Source organism: Hemiscyllium ocellatum, chromosome 37 (assembly GCF_020745735.1).
Source record: "Hemiscyllium ocellatum isolate sHemOce1 chromosome 37, sHemOce1.pat.X.cur, whole genome shotgun sequence".
NCBI classification, from domain to species: Eukaryota; Metazoa; Chordata; class Chondrichthyes; order Orectolobiformes; family Hemiscylliidae; genus Hemiscyllium; species Hemiscyllium ocellatum.
In genome coordinates this window covers 39,169,591-39,190,551 of record NC_083437.1, presented here as the reverse complement: position 1 = coordinate 39,190,551, position 20,961 = coordinate 39,169,591, and the positions used below count along the sequence as shown (strand labels likewise).

The following is a 20,961-nucleotide window of genomic DNA, read 5'->3' as shown; positions in this document are numbered from 1 at the left end:
TGTAGCAAGGGTTGGTAAAACAATATGGATTTTTTTTCTGTGAAAACTAGATACAGACAAGGAGAATGGAGAGGCTACATAAAACACATTTAACCTATGGACAGAGTACTCCAGCATCTACACAGTACACAGGCTTAAATATCACATCCTGCCTAGTGGTGGATGGGATGGGTAGTAGTTTAAGTTACATCCCTTAGAAAGTTGAATTTACATGAAATCTGCCCACCCCTAGATCCTTAAATTCCCTGGAAGGCCAGTCATCTGCCTACCATAGCCTTGAATACATTCAACATTTGCAAGGTTTGTAGCTCAGGTGGAGGTTTAGGGTGTAAGTAGTGTATAGGGTGTACACCCTATACATTCAACAATGAAGCACTCTCATCCTTCTGGGAGTAGAGTATTGGGATCCCTTGAAGTGAAAACATCTCACCTCATCTTTATGCCAAATGATCAGCTCCTTATCCAGAGACTGTGCTCCCCTGTTCTCATCCGTCACTCAGCATCTACTTGTCGCCAAGCCCCTTCAGAATCTAGGGAGATTCTGTGCAGGGAGTTTTTCCAAGGATGGTTGCACCAAAGTCTTGTAATACTGTGGCTAGGCCACGTTATTCATGTACTCCAATCCTTTCCAATAGATACCAACATACAACTTATTGGCATAATTGCTTGCTGTCCTTCCATCGGGTATGCTTCTATAAAAGGAATACAACTCTGAACATCTGTATTTAGAAGTAGTTTGAAGAAAATCCTGCTTTTCTATTCTAGAAATCGAGGGGAAATTCACATATTGCATCATATCATACTCCAGCTCCACACAATACCAGCTCTACACTTGTCTGCAGCCTTGGGGTCTCCTGTTCAGTGCAGTATGGCTCCAGTCGGAAATCAAAATTCCACACTCAGTACATAAGTCAAGATCATTCAGAAGTCAGATTTAATGGTTTGCCCAGGTCGAAGTCAGTGTGCAAGCTTCAGGGAAGAACATATTTCCTTCTTGCTACAGGTTCCATAGTAATTACGCAGCTATACTGAGAATGTCAACACAAACAATTCTTAATACAACAGGGAAATAAAAACAGAACTGCGGATGTTGAAACTCTGTAGCAAATACAAAACGTGCTGGAGAAATTCAGCAGAACTGGGAGCATCAGTAGAGTGAAGCAGCACTAACATTTAGAGCTCAGAAACCTTTGTCTGAGCATCTCTCCCAACTCCTACCCTATCCCCGTCACCCTGCATTTCCCCTGGCCAACCCACTACAACCTGCCCATCTCTGGGCTGAACCACATGTCGTGCTAGCAGAGATGGTGACTGCAGTGGGAGCTCTCATCCCAGTGGGAACAGAAGTCAAGTAGGATGTTTATTGAAATGAAGTAACTGTCGCTAGTCTCGGTTCTGAAGGGGAATCATACTGGATCTGAAACAGCAACTGTTTCTCTTTCCAGAGAGACTTCCAGACCTGCTAGGTTTCATCCACATTTCATTAACCTTGCTTTCTGCCATAATCTCATCCTGCTGAAGCAGTCAGGATGCACGAGATGTCTTGGGATGCAAATACACAAGTGTCCAATCACAATTTCTGCTGAACCAAGAGTAGTTATTTTACAACTAAATTTCAGAGCAACAGCTAATCAGGGTTCAGGAATGACAAACTCACACGTAGGAATTCAGTCTGGCTTAGTGTACACAACAATTCAGTAAAAAGAAAAACCGGTTTGGGGAAATGCTCCCAAGGATTGGCGTTATAACGAGAGGGTGGATACGCAGGACTGTTTTCACCTGAGCAGAGGAGGTTAAGGGGTGACCATAAGAGGCTTATAAAATCAGAGGGATATACATAGCATTAAATGGTCAATGTCTTTACCCCCCCCCCCCCCCAAGGTGGGGGATTTCAAGACAAGGAGACAAATTTTCAAAAGCTGAGGAGAAAAATTTTTTCAAAATGACATGGGGGCAATTTTGTTTTTCAACAACAGTGGTTAATTTGTGGAATGAAGTTCCAGAGGAAGTGGTGGATGCAGGTACAATTACAACATTTGAAAGACATTTAGGCAAGTACATGAGTAGGAAAGGTTTGGAAGGATGTGGGCCAAACAAATATGGGCCAAAGGATAGGTGATCATGGTCAGCATGGATTGGTTGGACTGAAGGCTCAGTTTCCCTGCTGGATGAGAATGACTGAAATGGGCTCCTGAGAGGCAGTGTCAACATCCCTGTATCTGAAGAGACTGAAAACCCAGGTTCAAGTTCCACCTCCACCAAAGCTGGTGTCATAACGTCTGACCAAGTCAGTTCAAAATATCTGTACAGAACAGAGTTTCATCGCTCAGACCGATGAGCATGCCCAGCCAACTTGGGATGAAACCTGGCCCCCAAATTAAACAAATCTCTGGAAGGAGAAACGACCAAGGCGCTTGCAGAACAAGATTTCTTTGAGATTAATGTAATTCATTTCCATGCACAATACGGGCTGCTAGCAGGATTTCCTACTCACGACCAAGTTCACACTGATGGCAGGGATGCAACACCAGTGATGTTAGTGTGTGAAAAATAAACTGCATTTATATAGCAACTTTGCCCACCTGCAAGAATGAGAGTACTTAAAACACCAATAATTGAGTCACAACTATCATTGCATTTCTTTAGATTTATGCCTTTTTTTCTAAAAGATTAAATGGCAGGTGTTTAGCAGCAATCAAAGCACTTCATTCAGCGCAAGTTCATTTTAGCAAACTTAAAATGCGTGTGGATAATTTTTATTGCAGCTGATATCCAGATAATTAACATTCATTTTCAGTTACACTAAACTGCAGAGAATTCAAAACATTGGATTGCAAACTACTGCAAACTTAAACAAAAAAATGTGGTTTATGTAATATATCTTTATTCAGATTTGAGAGAGTGTATGTCACCATAGAGTCCCATTTCACAGGAAGAGAATGTGAAAAACTCATGGGAGGAGAGTGTCACCAAAAAAGCAGCAGTTTCTAAAATCAAAACCCTGATTCAACCAACTAAGAGTTTTTGAAAAATTAGGAGAAATAATGTTGCCAGAGTTTAAAAGGCAGCTTTTTAATCATCTTGGCATTTAGAAAAAAGTGTAGCTGTTGGACGCGACTCCTGCAAAATAGATTATGACATTAACAAGGGATTTTCCACTTCTTTACTAAAGTGTGTTCGATAGTATTAAACTAGGGCAGCATGATCTTATTATATGAAAAAGGAGAGGAAAAAAAAAGAGAAGTGGAGAAACAAAAGGCATCTATTCAAATGACATCTTAGATTTAAGATTCCATTGAAATCAGAATTATTTCTGAGTGGCAGTCTTACGACTAAAGGGAAAGATACTAGTCGTCAATTTGCACAGAGGAAAGCTTTTCAAAGGCAGTTTTAGCAGTGCTCTGTTCAAGCAATAAATGCAAGTCAGAACAAGTGCCTCCCTTACATTGGGTCTTTTACATTGTACAGTTCAAATCAGATGAAACTGCCTTAAAAAAAAGGGCAGTCATCCATCAACATTCCCAGGACTAACCAATGACTAACAAACGGAGCTAGAATAGCTATACAAATATTAAAACTACGACAGCAGATCAGAGGTTAATTACTTTGAAATAACCCACTTTTAGATTTCTGAAAACCAGTCCATCATCAAAAGGGACAAGTCAGGAATAGGATGGAATACAGTCACATTCAGATTGCAGTAACTTGCGATCCAATTGTGACTGGATGATTTCAACTCCAATAATCAAAAGCAACTTGGCATCTTCTAGGGTGAAGAAACTGGCTGGTCTGATGACTGATGCTACCTCCACTCCTTCCAATACCATTGTACAAAAGGTACGCATTACAGAAATTCACAGAGACTCCATAGACAGCACCTTCACAAACTACAACCACCATCTAGAAGGACAAGGGCAGCAGTTACATGGGAACAGCACCACCTACAAGCCATTCATCATCCCAGCTCAGAACAAAAGCCACCACTGCTTCCGGGTCAGTCAAAATCCTCACACCCCTTCCACAAAAGCATTGTGGATGCACCAACACAAAATGGACTGCAATGTGGTTCAAGAGAATAGTTCACCATTAGCTTAAAGGGCGACTAGAGGAGGATGCCCAAAACGTGGTCTCAACTGAAAAAGGCGAGCAGCCCTGACCACATGCTTGTGGGAAGGCTACATACAGCAAGTCAGCAATATTTCTGTTTTCAAGTCCCATAGCAAGACTTGAACTCACAAATTGCCAACTTCAGGAGATATGAAATGCTACCACAAAATGAAACAGACGCCAACTGGTATCAAGGAAACTGCATACCAATCAGAGGCGCACAGGCAGGAACAGGATGGAGGGAACAAGGTAAGAAATAGGGACACACAAGAGGAACACATTAACAAATTGCATTTCTTGATTCACTTGAATGGGGTTGCTATCTGATGAATACAGAGAAGTGTCAGCTTATTTTAAAGTTGCCATATCCATCCCCTTGCAGCAGAGGGAAAAAAAAGGGGTGTAGGGGCACAGAAATGGGTCTGGGATAAGCCATCAGCACGGGTGGTCAAGGGTAGGCTGCAAATTGAACAAGAATGAATCAAATTCCAGCCAACATTAAAACATTTTTTTAAAAATACGTTTTGCTAGGATCCGACAATTACCACAAGTTAGAACAAGTTGTCATTAGTACCTGGGAACAGGTTAGGATTGGCGGCACTGGTGGGCAACAAGTGGATGCAAGGATGACAGATGCTCCAATTTGGAGTAACCTGCTTTGTTTTATGCATTTGCAAAGAATCTCAGACAAACAACAGCGGTTTGTCAGATCAGGCTCCAGTCTAGAAACTGAAGTAGGCAGATTGATTGTTGCTGATCAGGTCTGGCATCAAGATCAGTCTCATTGGTTACCTTTAGTTTAAAATAAAAAGGCAGGGAAGTTCATTTGTAGCAAAAGGCATCTAGACATCTTTCTACAAAGAAAAAAAAGGGAGGAAAAAAGGACAGAATAGAAGGAAAGGAGAGCGCTCCCAAAAGTTAGATGAATGACCTGTATTCTGGTGATGGTCATGCAGTCATTCAAAAGCTTTCAACATCAGTAAATGGACAAGAATCACAAGCACAGCAGAGGTTGTCTGCAGCACAGTTAGGATATCTCTGCTATGAAACACGTGGTTAAAAACAGCAATACTCCACAAAGTGGCATCACTTCACATTCCTAATTTAAACACTGGGGTTTTCCATTTTTGCCTGGAAAACAAAGTAATGAAGCATGACTGCGCTTAGATAATCAATTGGGTAAAGTTGGGCTTATTGAAAATGTGAATCCACTCACTCCCACAGGTCAGTTAATCTGGGGAGCAATAAACAGGGATGGGAAGCTTAGATGAATTCAGAACTTTGAAAGCACCATACTTAAGAAAAATTACCAGTGGGGAAAAGGTGAAAGTAAGTCAGGGGAGTCATCGCATTAAGTTTATTTTTAGTGTTGATTCAATGACAAAAATGTGAATTCTGTTGATTTCATGAAAGAATGCACATTTGGCAGGTCATTCAAAGCTTATGACTGCAAAACAAGGGAGCTATTATGGACTTTATTAGGGAGTTGGAAGCAGTATATTGAAGAGCTAGTTCACAGTTCATGTTAATCAGGAATGTTTAGCTTTGGGATTATTTGTGAAAGCAATTTAAAAAGGTGCTGGGCTTCAGCGATTGCCACAAAATCCAAACAGCTCAACAAGTCTACACACTTGTAGAAATCAACTCCGAATAGAAGGAAAGATTCTATTGGGCGGCACGGTGGCACAGTGGTTAGCACTGCTGCCTCACAGAGCCAGGGACCCGGGTTCAATTCCCGCCTCAGGTGACTGTGTGGAGTTTGCACGTTCTCCCCGTGTCTGCGTGGGTTTCCTCCGGGTGCTCCGGTTTCCTCCCACAGTCCAAAGATGTGCGGGTCAGGTGAATTGGCCATGCTAAATTGCCCATAGTGTTAGGTAAGGGGTATATGTAGGGATGAGTGGGTTGCGCTTCGGCGGGTCGGTGTGGACTTGTTGGGCCGAAGGGCCTGTTTCCACACTAAGTAATCTAATCTAATCATAATAGCAGGTGGTCTTTAGCCCAAGTGACCTCTGGACTGATTATTGCAATGAGTGCAGAGAGATAGATTTTTTAATTTTGACTTGCAAGTTGAGCAAAAGTAGTTTAAAAGTATTCAGTAAACTTAAAAAAAAGGAAGGTCCGAAAGTCGATCTACTTCATCAGACGAAGTAACTAAGTGGTTTGGAGGACAGCTGAGAAAATGGTCATGGAGGAATGAGTGGAACAAAGGAAGGCTGCAGTGTCAATTAATTTGGATATTACAAGGTGCAGGGTTTAGTTGTCATTTGAACCTTGTGCAGTCTGCAGCCCAGGGAGGTTAACCAAAATAAAAATGACAGGTAGACAGATCTGCACTGTACACAGAGTAAAACATTAACTTCACCACTGACCACTTGGGAGGGTTGCGAGGAGCTACATAACTTACTTAATCTTATTTTAGAAATGAAAGGACAGCATCTCATTTCAACACTCGCTTGTCAGTGCAGTGTCAACCCAAGTCACCCCCTTGGCAATAATGGAATCAGGCTTGCCTTAGTCAACAATGTGGGTCAATGCATGCCAGAGTCATATGCCATAAAGTAGAAGCAGGCACCCCTAGGAATACGTCTCAAATTCACACGTTCCAAAAGCTACTGGAAAATGGAATACCATTTCAGTTGCACAATTAAACCAGGCACAGCATGCCTTGGATTTGAAGAACTGCTTAAAATGCAACACAGATGGAGGATGAGCTAACAGCCAAAACTTCTGTATTTAAAAAGTGTGGGTAACAGCTATAAAACCCATTTGTAAGGTGGGTCTCATTGCTGCATTACTGACAGCTTGGCTGGTGTGCACAAGTTGCCCAATAAAGGTGATAGCTACCAAAAACCTGATCAGCTATTCACAGGCCTGCACAAAAGACAGTCAACAATCAGAACCACCAAACAGAAAAAAAAATGATCTTTTTTTAAAAAAAAAGAGATGCAGAACGGCCTGGAAGGCTGGCAGATCCAACTTTTTACCGTTAATGCCAGAGAACCTGAGCAGGCAGCAATCGGCAAAATTCAAAAGCAAAAAAGGTAGTCGAGGGCAAGTCTCCTCTGCTTTACCAAACACGTTGGGTCACAAATGTTTTTAAAAGCTCGCCTTATTGCTCAAATTTGCTATTTAAAAAAAAAAGGTCAAGCCACCTATTAGTATCATTTAAAACAAAATGTTTTACTGTCCATCCCCAATTGCCTAGAATGCATTGCTGCATGTCTGGAGTCACATTTTATGTCAGACCAGGTAAGAGTGACAAGATTTCATTTGTTTTAAAAAAGTATTAAAAAATAACCTCAGCTGGTTCATTAGTGTCAGCGAGTGGTTACAGGTTAATAGCTTTTCAATCCCATATTGTTATTGGATTCAAATCTTTATCACCTATTGCTGTGGGATGAGAGTCAGTTGATGTTCAGGATTGCTACAGTACCTCCCCATTGAATTTGACCTGTAGACACTGTACACTTCAATACTGCAGAGTTTGGGGAAAGCCTGGAATGTTATAGATGCCACACAAAACATTGGTTTCCATGTAACCATTTGAAATTGCACTCCCTTTTATCAGAAAAAGGTAAACAGTAGAGACTTTGCTGAAACAAACTCAGGCCATTTAACAATGCTAAACAAAATCCAAACACAACATTAAAGACCTGATACAACCAGCAAGCTACCCAAATTGGATCAAGAGGCTTTGCGTTTCAAAATGGTTGATGTTTAACCAGGTGTAAATTTCATATTTCCACGCATCTGTAATATTCTTACTGAGAAGTCAAAAAGTTAATATCCCAAGTAATCTTATTAGGACCAGATTACTGCAGATGCTGGAGTCTGTACGGAAAACAAAGAAATGTGAAGGTCGGAGTGGGTCAGACAGCATCCATGGACAGACGGCAAGCTAACGTTGCTTGTCCAGAGGACTCTTCATCTAGACTTACAGCATTAGCTTGTTCGGTTTCCATGGACACTACCAGACCCATTGCAATTTCCGGCATTTCTTGTTTTCAGTCTCATCAGGACTCCTCAGTTCAACACACACACTAAACTCAACAGTCAGTTCTCAATGAACGCTGGACAAGTCTCAGAACTCTGAATATCACCAGCGCTCCAAAAAAAAATTACTTTTTTTCCCATTAGCAATCTCACACTAGTTTTCAAAACAATTACTTAAAATATAGTTGGACTGTCATACAGTTCAAACAAAAATTTGAAAAGTCACAGGAACCAACTGCTGTGTAAATCTACTTCATTGAAATAAGATGCCAAATAAAACAAATATTTTTTAAAAAAGGTGATTGTGTGCACCCAGTGGTGAGGCTTTTATATCTTGCACACACAGGTTGGGAGACATAGGCCTACCGTGGAAATGCAAATACAGATTGCAAATCAGTTCTATTTAAACAGAATAACTTCCCAGAGGATTGTAGATTTAAAAAAAAGTGTATAGTCTTGCCCAATTCATATAGTTGCCTGCTCTTATAACTATAAAACAAAAAATTGTTAAGATTATGCTCTGGGTGTCAGATTACAAGTCATCTATGCCAATCGGTTACTAAAGATTAGATTAAAGTTTTGCCAGTTGACATGTAAAATGTTGCACAGAATCTGTTAGTGTTGCACAATCATCAATAGCAGCAATATTTAATGTGCTAATTACGCAGTCTGTTGCCAATTTGAACAAATAGGGCACCAGCTGACAGCTGTTGGGCTAAATTTTTGTACAACTTGCAGTGCATATAAATTAGGTAGGTACTTGTAAATGTTTGCATCTTACATAATACTCCATGGTCTGAGGATTTTCCTTTTTGATCACACCTATGATTAGTTGGCATTAGGACACTTCATCATTAACATGCAAATTGAGGTGTGTGCACACACGCAAGTGGAACCAACTTTGAGTAGCGGGGAAGGATGGAGAGACGCAGACATAGATTAAAAACAAACATTTTTCAGTGCAAACTAACATTTTAAGCTAAAATAGGAGAATTCTTAATTCAATTGAAGCAACAATTTAAACTCTTGGAGAAACATTTTATAAAGTTATCGTTAACCAGCAAGACCCCACATCTCATATCCTGAAGTGTCCCAAGAATCACAGATCTGTGCCAGCGCTGCAGATGGCTGCCATTCAGCCTCTACGGTTTGGCCTGGCTCTCTGAAGGAGCAATTCGACCGAGACTGTCAAGCTCCATAAGAATTTTGTTTGAAGAAAAGGTCCTACTCAAACAGTGAAAGATCTAACTAGTACCTTATACAAGTTCAGCACAGCATTTATGCTCCTGTATGTTGCCACCTCTATTACTCAAGGGAACATACAGTATTAAGAATTTTAAAAGCAGTCCAGTCTGGTTTATGCACTATGTCTCTCTGCTCCTTCAGGGTTAGGCCTTTTTCTACTATCCCTCCTCGTTCTAAAAAGGTTTCGTGGTGCAGTTAAAGGGGAGGAGCAGCATCCAGGAAGTACAGCGACTTGCTCTCATGAAAACGCAGAAGCCAGACCAAAAACAGTGCAGTGTGTGCGCTGCTACACCAAACAGCCCACCCTCACCTTCTGTCCCAGGTGTAACAGAGTCTGTGGCAGCTGTATGGACTGATGCAGCTACCTATGGGCAGAGCGTGGGAGAGAATAATCTTCATCTGGGAGGGACTGCTGATGAATGAATGTATGCCACCACTTGTTATTGTCCTGGTGCAGTTTTGCACCATGCTCCTCAGTTTAGTGTTCCCAAAGTTCTGGATCTTTCCCAAGGTGCTAATTGCCCCCAGTATATCAAAATTAGATCATAGATGACATATTGACTTCAGGAGTCACAAAACTGAACCCTGGGGAAATTCTACTACAAGAAACTTTCCGTCACACTTCTCTAGAGTATAATAATTGTTATAGCTTTTTACTCTGGTTTGTATCCATGGTGCTACCACTCGTTTATAGCAGGGGATTCTCATTCAGTTGTGTGGCATTGTAGTAAGTCCCTTTTATAAAGCCTATCCACATCACATCAGCAGTATTAACTCTGACTTCTTCAGAAGAAAAGGCGAGGGCTTCAGATGCTGGAGATCAAAGTCAAAGTCAAAAGGTGTGACTGCATTCTGGATGAAGAGCTTATGCTCGAAACATAGACTCTCCTGCTCCTCGGATGCTGCCTGACCAGCTGCGCTTTTCCAGCGCAGCACCTTTGGACCCTCTTCAAAAAAAAAGTCCAGCAAGTTAGGTGAACAATTTTCCTCAAATACACTGACTCGAATTGTCTTTATTACAAATTAGCTGTTAATTCTATCCTAAATAACTGTTTAAAGATTTCTGGGTGTAGAATTCTTAGGAATGTCAGAGTCTAATGGGGTGAGTGGCCCCTTTCTGCCGTGGAGGGATTCTAGAACAAAGCTCTAGCTGATTAACCAACTCTAACCACTATAACCATTTGATTGTGTTGCCAAAACTATTATCGTGCTAACGGTGTATTTTGAGTGATTCAGTAATTCCAAAAAAAAATCTTACTAATCCATGTTAAACTTGCAGCTGGTGTTGAATGGATGAAATGAGAGAAGCCTTTCAGCAAGCTTCCGAAGAGAAGATTGGCAGTTTGTGCCTCTTATCTCTGTAGGTTCGAATTCAAATGAAACATTAAAATTTTTTTACTTAAAGTGGACCGATGGGTGGGAGGGGACACGACAAGGACGAGAAGACGGCGACAGAAAGAGAAACAGTTTGCGGTTGCTGTTTCTGAATTTCCAGGAAAGACCTAACCACCCCATATCAAAAGCTACAGTGGAAGGACGAGGGTGAAAAATAACCGGTCAAGCAGAAAACACTTCTCTAATTTCTAACATTTGAGACGCACACTTGACTGTTTAAGAAGGGTGGTAAGGACAAGCCAGGGAACTATAGACCAGTGAACCTGACCTCGGTGGTGGCTAGTTGTTGGAGGGAACCCTGAGGGACAGGATGTACATGTATTTGGAAAGGCAAGGACTAATTAGGGAGAGCCAACATGACCGTGCGTGGGAAACCATGCCTCACACACTTGAGAGTTTTTGAAGTAACAAAAAAGAGATTGATGAGGGCAGAGCGGTAGATGCGATCTATATGGACTCCAGTCAGGCGTATGACAAGGCTTCCCATGGGAGACTGATTAGCAAGGTTAGATCTCATTGAATACAGGGAGAACTAGCCATTTGGATATAGAACTGTCTTAAAAGTTAGAAGTAAAAGGGTAGTGGTGGTGGTGTGTTTTTCAGACTGGAGGCCTGTGACCAGTGGAGTGCCACAAGGATCAGTGCTGGGTCTGCTACTTTTTGTCACTTATATCAATGATTTGGATGTGAGCATAAGAGGTACAGTTAGTAAGTTTGCAGATGACACCAAAATTGGAGGTGTAGTGGACCACGAAGAGGGTTACCTCAGATTACAACAGGATCTGGACCAGATGGGCTAATGGGCTGAGAAGTAGCAGATGGAGTTTAATTCAGATAAATGCAAGTTGCTGCATTTTGGGAAAGCAAATCTTAGCAGGACTTGTATACTTAAATGGTAAGGTCCTAGGGAGTGTTGCTGAACAAAGAGACCTTGGAGTGCAGGTTCATAGCTCCATGAAAGTGGAGTCGCAGGTAGATAGGATAGTGAAGGCAGCGTTTGGTATGCTTTCTTTTATTGGTCAGAGTATTGAGTACAGGAGTCGGGAGGTTATGTTGCGGCTGTACAGGACATTGGTTGGGCCATTGTTGGAATATTGCGTAAAATTTTGGTCTCCTTCCTATCGGAAAGATGTTGTGAAACTTGAAAAGGGTTCAGAAAAGATTTAAAGGATGTTGCTAGGGTTGGAGGATTTGAGCTACAGTACAGCAAGGTTCTGTACCCAATTTGGTGCCTAAGAGTTAAATTTCTAGTTCTTGACCTTTGAATCAATAGGAGAACTGACCATTCTAGTTCTTGCTTTCCTGGGTCTCCTTGGAGAGGTCTGTAAGATTTATACAACAGATAAAAGCATTAGCTGTCATTGATCTGTCTAAAACAGCCTAAAACCCACTTGAACTTCTTTCCTGATAACAGGTTGCTGGGGAGGATTGGACTTAACTGACATTTCCTGAAATCTGGGAAGTTCCCTATTAAGTTACATAGCTATTGCGAGTCAGACAAGACCCAATCAATCTTGCTGGACATCGAGGCTTCAAGTAAAATGCCCACTTATTAACCTTTCATTTTCAGACAAGAGGAAAATCATTACGGATCACTGTAAAAACCCAATTAAAGCTTGGAATATAATGCGGCAAAATGAGGGCAACTCACATAAAACATCCCCCTATGCTCCGATAGTGGAGCATGGGGATTTCAACTGGGGCTGACAGATGCCACTTTCAAACTCTGGAGATCCAGGGGTATGTCATGTTTAGGGGATCTGTTTAAAGAAGGGGTCCTGTTGTCTTTTGAACAGCTGCATCAGAAATTCAGATTACCTAATGGAGACCTCCTTCGATACTTTCAAATTCGAGATTACATACAGAAGAAGACTACATTATTAGATAGTCTTTATAAATCAGATAGAGAATGTAGAGTACTACAGCTAATGGGGCGGGGTATCTTCCATCAGTACTATTTATCATTTATTACATGATGAAGTATCGGGAGATATGGACAATCTGCTTAAAACATGGGATCAGGATTTGGGACTAGAAATCTCTACAGAAACGTGGAATGACATTTGGGAAGACGCCAGAAGAATCACCATCTGTAACAGAACTCAGGCTATCCAGCTGAAGATACTTCATAGGGCCCATATAACAGCAGATTGTTTGGCAAAATTTAAGGCAGGAGCATCCCCAATGTGTCCCAAATGTAAAATAGAGGTGGGCACTCTTGTACATTATCTACGGATCTTATGAGAGGTCCATAGACATTGGACTAAAGTAACAAGTGCTCTGACAGAAACTTTAATTTCCGTTCCTAAAGTGGACTCTATCTCTCCTTTTGGGCTTTTCGAACTTACCCTCCCTGGATATGCACAGGAAGAGATTATTTTCTATTCTCTCTTTCTGTGAAAAGGAAAAATATTTTGGTAAACTGGGTGGCTGAGGGCCCCCTGGACTTTCAAATTGGCACACAGATTAATTATGGAATGTATTCACCTTGACTTCCTTACAAATATGGTGCATCGAAAGGCCATAAAAATATGACAGCCCTTCTTTAAATACAGATATTTCGGCTATCCTAACAAGGGCTTTTATTTGAGATTGGGAACCTGGCTGGTCCGAGACCCCTTGGGAGAGAAATCCCGCACGAATACAGGTTTTGTTACATTTGACGTTAACACATTCCGAGCATGTATCTCACTACCCAATTTGTGTTATCCATTTTTTTTTCCCTTTCTCTTATTTGAGAAATGCAAGAGACTTAGTTATACACTCTGGTTAGTTGTAGGTTAGATTAGTAGTTAGTTGAGTTTTGTTTTTTCTCTCTCTCGGTAGTTTTCTTTTGTTAAATTTTGGTTATTATTTACTTAAGATTTAATTGTATATCAAATGTTTGTACTAGAGTTATCTTTTATTTTTGTAAAAAAAGTTAAATTTCCAATAAAAATATCTATTAAAAAAGGCCTTTTTGCAGAAAATCCGACTATAGTTGGGTCCTCTCCTGTTAAAAGTCTAGCATGAAATATTTGCTTCTCTAGACAGCTTACAGATCATTGCGGTGAACATTTGTTCTAGTGATAACATTCTGCTGTGGAAGAGAATCTGCTGAGCTGCAGTGAAATAAAAAAAATACCTATAACATTGGAAAAATCTACAATTTGACCCCAAACTAGTTGGGCGGCACGGTGGCACAGTGATTAGCACTGCTGCCCCACAGCGCCAGGGACCTGGGTTCAATTCCCGCCTCAGGCGACTGACTGTGTGGAGTTTGCACGTTCTCCCCGTGTCTGCGTGGGTTTCCTCCGGGTGCTCCGGTTTCCTCCCACAGTCACAAAGATGTGTGGGTCAGGTGAATTGGCCATGCTAAATTGCCCGTAGTGTTAGGTAAGGGGTATATGTAGGGGTATGGGTGGGTTGCGCTTCGGCGGGTCGGTGTGGACTTGTTGGGCCGAAGGGCCTGTTTCCACACTGTAAGTAATCTAATCTAATCTAATGTATTCTACTTTCAGTAAACTGAACCAGAAGATGGCTTAAGATGTCAAGGCTTGGCTTTGCTCAGTCTCCAGTCTGTTGTATTTTTACCTGCTAACGTAGTCTCCTCGACAATGGAGACTACTCAATGACAGTTAACCCAGGTAATTGCTACAACTGTCTCACCGTGAAAGGTGCCGAGGTAATCGATTAACCTCATTCTCCAGGTGACCACGTGGAGCAGGGAAATAAAGTGGAGAATACAAGCAGCTTAGGGAGCATTTGTGGTGTAGTGGCAACACATCCATCTCAGCCAGGAGGCATGCATTCAGGTCCTACCTGCTCCAGGGGGATGTTACAACTTATCATTTGATTTATTATTATTCAAATGTACCGGGATTCAATGGAAAGTATTGTTGTGTGCTATTCAGACAAGTCATAAGTATAACAGGGTACTAGAACAAAAGGCAGAGCATAGTCTGAATAGGTCAACTAGAAAATATCTACAGCTAATCTTAGATATGCAGGAGTTCGGATTCTTCAAAATGTCTGTTCAAAAAAGCGAACAATGCAACTGGTGAATGGTTTTTGGACGAAGAATCCTATTTCGAGAAAAAAGCACAGAAATCCTCACTACCAGGAAATACTAGAACACATTCACCGTACAAAAGGAATTGGATGTTTTTGTTGCAGGATCCCACCCTTAGCAGGGGCTGGGGAGTGGCAAATCTTTCCTGAGATACCAGAGCCACATGGACCCCTCTCACTCACATCAAATGTGAACGCTCATCTGTAAACATTAAGCAGTGTGTGGTGGAAGGTCCTCATGGTTTGAAATCTTCAGTTGACACAATGTGCAAACAATTACATCATTTCCTAGAACTGTCCAGTCTACATATTGGGGTGGGGGGAGGGAGGGGGAAGAGAAGAAGCATCTTACTGGGATTGGGATGCTGCACAATTGAGAAAATGCTTTCCTCTTCAGGTCTGTTGTTTCCATGCTGTACTGTTCTATAACTGACTGTATGACTTCATTTCCTGTCACCTTGACAGATCTGACAATCTACAAACGGTGCATCAACACCCAACGCAAGCTGACCATTCAACAAGATTGGTGTCTTGACCCTGTCAATTGGTCTGAGAAATCAATTCTAATTAAGAGGCAAAAAAATTTACTATTTTGAAGAGTTATGAACCTCTACCAGTATGTGTGCAGAAATTTCCTTGTTTAACCCTCAAGTTGCCTAGCTGCACTTTTTAAGGCTACATTCCATCATACCACATTCCCCGACTAGTAGAAGTACTTTTGCATGCTATTTTATAGCACATAGGAAAGTGTCTGTGCTTGCTGGAACTCAGTCATCTCAGCTCCAGGATATCTCTGCAGGATTCCTCAGGCTAGTGCCCTAGTCCCAACCATCTTCAGCTGATTCAGTGACCTATCAGAAGTGGAGATGTTTGCCAAAGATTGCACAACGTTCAGCACCATTCATGACTCCTCACATACTGAAGCAGTCATGTTTAAAACGCAACAAGATTTGGACAATATCCAAGCTTGGGCTGATAAGCAACATTTGTTCCACACCAATGCTAGGTAATACGATCTCCAATAAAAGGAGTCTAACCACCATCCCTTGACAACGGGATTACCATCACTTAATCCCTCACTAATCAGCATCTTTGGGGTTAACATTGTCTTTGTCGAGTTGAGTTTCTGGTCAAAGACAAAGACAACGTCTATAAGAGGAGGTCAGCGCCTAGGAACGCAGTGGAAAGTAACTCGCCTCCCGACTCCCCAAAGCCTGCCCCACATCTACAGATATGCAACAGAATACTTCCTACTTGCTTGCATTGGTGTAGCTCAACACCATCCTTGACAAAAGCACTCTGCTTGATCTGGCAACACATCCATTCACTCCACCACCACTACCAGATAGCAGTACTGTGTATTGCATACAAGATGAACTGCAGAAATTCACCTAAAGATCCTTAAATCAGCCACATTCACCTAGAAAAAACAGCAGTGAATACACCATCAGCTGCAAGTTTCCCTCGAGCCACTCACCAAATATAATCGCCGTTCCTTCAATGTCACTGGGTCAAAAATCCAAAAGTCCCTCCCTAAAGGTCTATCTACAACACGGACTGCAGTGGTTCAAGAGGGCATTATTGCCAATCCCAGTTACCCTTGAGAAGATAAATACCAGACACGACCTTCATCAGGAACGTGGAAGGGGAATGGGGCTGAAAGTTAACAACCTCCCCTATTTGGGAAGGTGGATGCAGGTGGGGTTCCAAAGTATTTAAAGTGTACATTTGTAGCATCATTGCTGGTTAATGCACCTTACTTCAGATTCACATCGAAATAAATCAAAAACATCAAAAAACTTTGTTGGCCCTCCAAATGAAGAAATAGCCACTGAGCAAATCTGGTTATTTTGGTTTCTGGTTCACGACCAAATCCAGGATTACAAAAAGAAGGAATATAGAGATGGGGAAAGCTACAAGAAAAATGGTGGTTTGACATAAACAGAACAGACATTACAGTGCAGGGAGAAGAGACAACAAGTCACTCCTGGAACAGGATCAAACTTCAAGATGTTATACCATTACTTTCAGACATTTCAATTTGTTTAGATGATCATTTTGCAAATGTTTATTTATCAGAAACCATCAATAACAAAAATGTGACAATGAAGACTGGAGCAGAACATTTTACAGCACAAGCTTAGAAATAAAACAGTTTAAGCCCTGATACATAGATGACACTTTCCTGTATTCAGTATTTCCATACATTAGAAACAAAACTTTAACCTATTAGACTGGGGTCAGCACCAGAGAAACAAAGGTGTAGAAATCTTTATATATTAGCTCAAGTCAACCATTCTTTTTTTTAAAAAAAAACAGAACCTCTGACCCTCCTGTTCTTTACTGCCTGACATTCCTATTCCACCCCCCTCCCCCTTAGCACCACACTCCCGCCTAACTGCGGTAGTGCTTTTTTTCCCCCAGCACCCACGTTGTGTGTGCAGGAGAGAGAGAGAAACACAAGGTGCACGAATTTCTATTCGGTTTCCACCACCAGGAAGGAAGGAAACACCCAAGTGGCCAGTGACAAGCAGTGCCCTTCACATCAAAGGGCAATGCTGTGTGATCAAACAGTGAAGGGGAGGGCAGGGATTAAATCAAAATAGAGTTGGAGGGGGAAATAATGCACTCCACTCCCTGCGGCGCCCACCTCTCCCTGAACAACTCCAGGGTGTTGGTGGACACCTCGTTCTCCTTCTCCAGAGACACCCAGGCTCTAGCGTAACTGCAGAAGAGGGACAGGCGGTCGGCCCTAACAACCCCCTCCACAGCCCACTGCCTGGACCTGTTTGTTTATGGCCGGTTTGGCCAGGCCCAGGAGCAGACCCATGAGGGTATCTTCAGACCTGCCCTAAGTCAACCATTCTATTCAATGTGAAATCTATTTGCTGTCATGCCAACACCTAAGATTACTATTAAAAAATCAATTTGACGAATCATTCACAACTTCAAAGCTCTCCTACTCTTGCAGCTGGAAAGACCAAGTAGCTATTCTTCGTCACTTTTAATTAGGGATTACACAAAAAAAGTTATTAAAAACCAACAAAATAATGGAGGGATTGCCAAACTTTTTGGAAAATAAATAAACCTGACATTCATTACAAGTGTTATTTATTCAACTACTCACCTGAAAAGGTATTTTGCAGGTGAGTGGGTTATCAAAAAGAATGAGATGAACAGATGGAGATTCAGCCAGCAACAAGCAGCTGATTGGTTTGTTGCCAGTATGTGATCGGCTCCCAGGTAACCGCACAGCTTGGGCCGTGAACAGGAGAAACAGAAGCCATCAGGATCTCCACAAGAACAGGAGCAGCCTCTCCTCTCTGCAATGAGCAAGAGCTCCTTAAGCTGAAGGGAAAAAGGTTTCCTTCAGCAGTTGCTGTAAGCTATGAAGTTTATAAAAACTTTAAAATCTGACTACTTAAAGCATGAACCAAGAACCTTATGCAAACAAGGGGAAGCATCAAGAAAAGAAAGACTGAGAAGCAGTGTTCAGTCAAGAATCAGCTCAGCAAATCCTGTCAATTGGGTCAGTCTTCTCCTTCATCCACACCTTATATCTCCTTCTCTGTCCCCCCCCCAAAAAGGAGGGCATTTAAGAGGGTGGGTATTTTTAACAAACAGTGCTATCTGCCAGTGGTGCATAGTTGTTTAGCTGTTGCTGGAATCTATTGTGTTATAATAAATAGGGAATTTTGCCAAGTACAGATCGCTACCTGGGTTGACTAAGCAAGGACTAAATTGGGGGATTCTGCATATTCAAAGTTTTTCCAACTTTAAAAAGATGACTGTAGAAAGTGGAATTTCATTTCCAACACATTACCCCAGTGAGGCACAAGACAGGGGTTAAGCAGAATTTGGCAACATCATTTGAGTAACAGAACACATTGCAAATTGCAGAGTACTTATACAGATGTTCTTAGATTTCACAATGAGAATGACAGCTTTACTTCAGGACAATTCCCACAGTGAAAACACAGAGGTCAACGTGAGGACAGGATACAAGAGTGTTTTTTTTTAAAAAAGCTGTGGAACACTTTCACACAGGCATAGATGACCCAATAGACAATGTAACCGATATACCAAGTTTATTCTTTAATACAAATTTCAGATGCATTTAGAAAAGGATCTTAAATTAATAGTTCATGCAGATTTGGTTTTACAGCAAGATAAGATCTATTATCCCTTCCAGTACAGCAGTTATATTGTTGTTACCTTATCATGAAGGTTAGGCAATAGGTGCAGGAGTAGGCCATTCTGCCCTTTGAGCCTGCACCACCATTCAATATGATCATGGCTGATCATCCTTAAATCAATATCCTGTTCCTGCCTTCTCTCCACAACCCTTGATTCCACAATCCTTGAGAGCTCTATCCAACTCTTTCTTAAATGAATCCAGAAAGCAGGAATCAAGTTGAAAATGAACCATATAGTCATGCAAACACATCGCAAGTTTAAAAGCTTTGCATTTATGTTTTTTTGCCATCTCTGGTATCTCAAAGCTCAAGAAATATTATTTTGTTAAAAAAATTAGTCATTGTAACATACGGCAAAACAAAAAAACATAGGATGCGACCAGTATTACCTAGAGTTTTTGTGAAAATACACCTATCCACCAGGAAACTGGGGATAAGCATCAAAACTGAAACAATGGGACGTTTAAACACCCATTCTGCTAGTCAAGGAGGCTGGTGTGGTTTCAAACTAACATCACAAAAAAAAAATAGCACTGCCAGCAGTGCATCATTCCATCAGTACCACATCCCAGTGTCAGTCTAGATTTGGGGCATAGGTTGTGGCGTAGCGATTAACAGCACCAGGAACCTGGGATCGATTCCACCCTCTGGGGACTGTGCAAACTCCACATTCTCCATGTCTGCATGGGCTTCCTCCCACAGTCCAAAAGATGTGCAGGTTAGGATGGATTGGCCATGTTAAAATTGCCCATTATGTCCAGAGATGTGCAGAGTAGGTGGATACACCATGGGAAATGCAGGGTTACAGGGATAGGGTAGATCGGAGGGTCTGAGTGGGATCCACTTCAGAAGGGTCTGTGTGGACTTGATGGGCCAGAAGGGTCTGCTTCCACACTGCAAGAATTCCTTAAAATTTGTTGGCGGGTGGGGAGGAAAGAGAGAGAAGGGGGGGGGGGGGGGTGGGGGAAGAGGGAAGTTCAGGAGTGGAGGTGGTGATGCTTAGGGGTGAAATAGGTGAGAAAAGATGGAGAAGAAACCAAATGAGTGAGTGAGTGAGTGAGTGAGTGAGTGAGTGAGTGAGTGAGTGAGTCAGTCAGTCATGGGCATCAACTGTAATTCTGACATGCAACTCACTTTAATAAAAAGTGCAGCTTGGCAACATTCAAAAGAAAAACAAAGTTCCAGCCTGACATTTGGAAGCAAGGAAACAACTCAAGTAAACAGATACAAAATCCAAAAATATGTTCATAGTGCAGATGTTGGAAATCTGAAATAAAAACAAAAAAAAAATTCGTGAGGCAATATCCAAGGTGGGGCACAGGCAGACACACAAGATCTACACCCTGACAAAATTAGATTACTTAGTGTGGAAACAGGCCCTTCGGCCCAACAAGTCCACACCGACCCGCCGAAGCGCAACCCACCCATACCCCAACACTTACCCCTTCACCTAACACTACGGGCAATTCACCTAAGCTGCACATTTTAGGAATGTGGGAGGAAACCGGAGCACCCGGAGGAAACCCACGCAGACACAGGGAGAATGTGCAAACTCCACACAGTCAGTTGCCCGAGGCGGGAAATGAACCCGGGTCCCTGGCGCTGAGGCAGTAGTGCTAACCGCTGTGCCACTGTGCTGCCCACGAAACAAAAACCCTGAAAACAAAAAAAAACCCCGAATAGAAAAAAGAAAGGAGTGTAGATGAGGGAAGAAATATTCCAAACAAAAACAGTTGTGTTTCACCCCAACTAACTAGGAGTTGCACAATGCCATTATTACAACAATTAGTCCGTGACATTTTGAAATCAGCTATAATACTGCACCTGAACTTCCAATTATCAGTGTCAAAGGGAAAAAAAAAGAAATCTGGCTCTGGAGATTCCCTGCCTAGACAGAGATTGGAAATTCCCTTCTGTTTTTAAAAAAAGGGTTAAAAAAATTTCCACTAGCAACTGGGATGTTGGCAAATAAAAA

General features: G+C 41.8%; 1 protein-coding gene across 9 annotated transcripts in view; it reads right to left on the bottom strand.

Moving 5' to 3' along the window:
- The window catches only part of spsb1 (splA/ryanodine receptor domain and SOCS box containing 1), a 95,205-nt gene that overhangs the window by 32,958 nt on the left and 41,286 nt on the right, over window positions 1-20,961 (bottom strand). Inside the window, exon 3 of one of the 9 annotated variants that reach the window (XM_060852208.1) lies at window positions 20,121-20,253. The exons of the other annotated variants lie outside the window; for them this stretch is intronic. The gene's annotated coding sequence lies outside the window, so the exon portion shown is untranslated. The remainder of the gene's footprint in view (window positions 1-20,120; window positions 20,254-20,961) is intronic. 9 annotated transcript variants of the gene reach the window in all.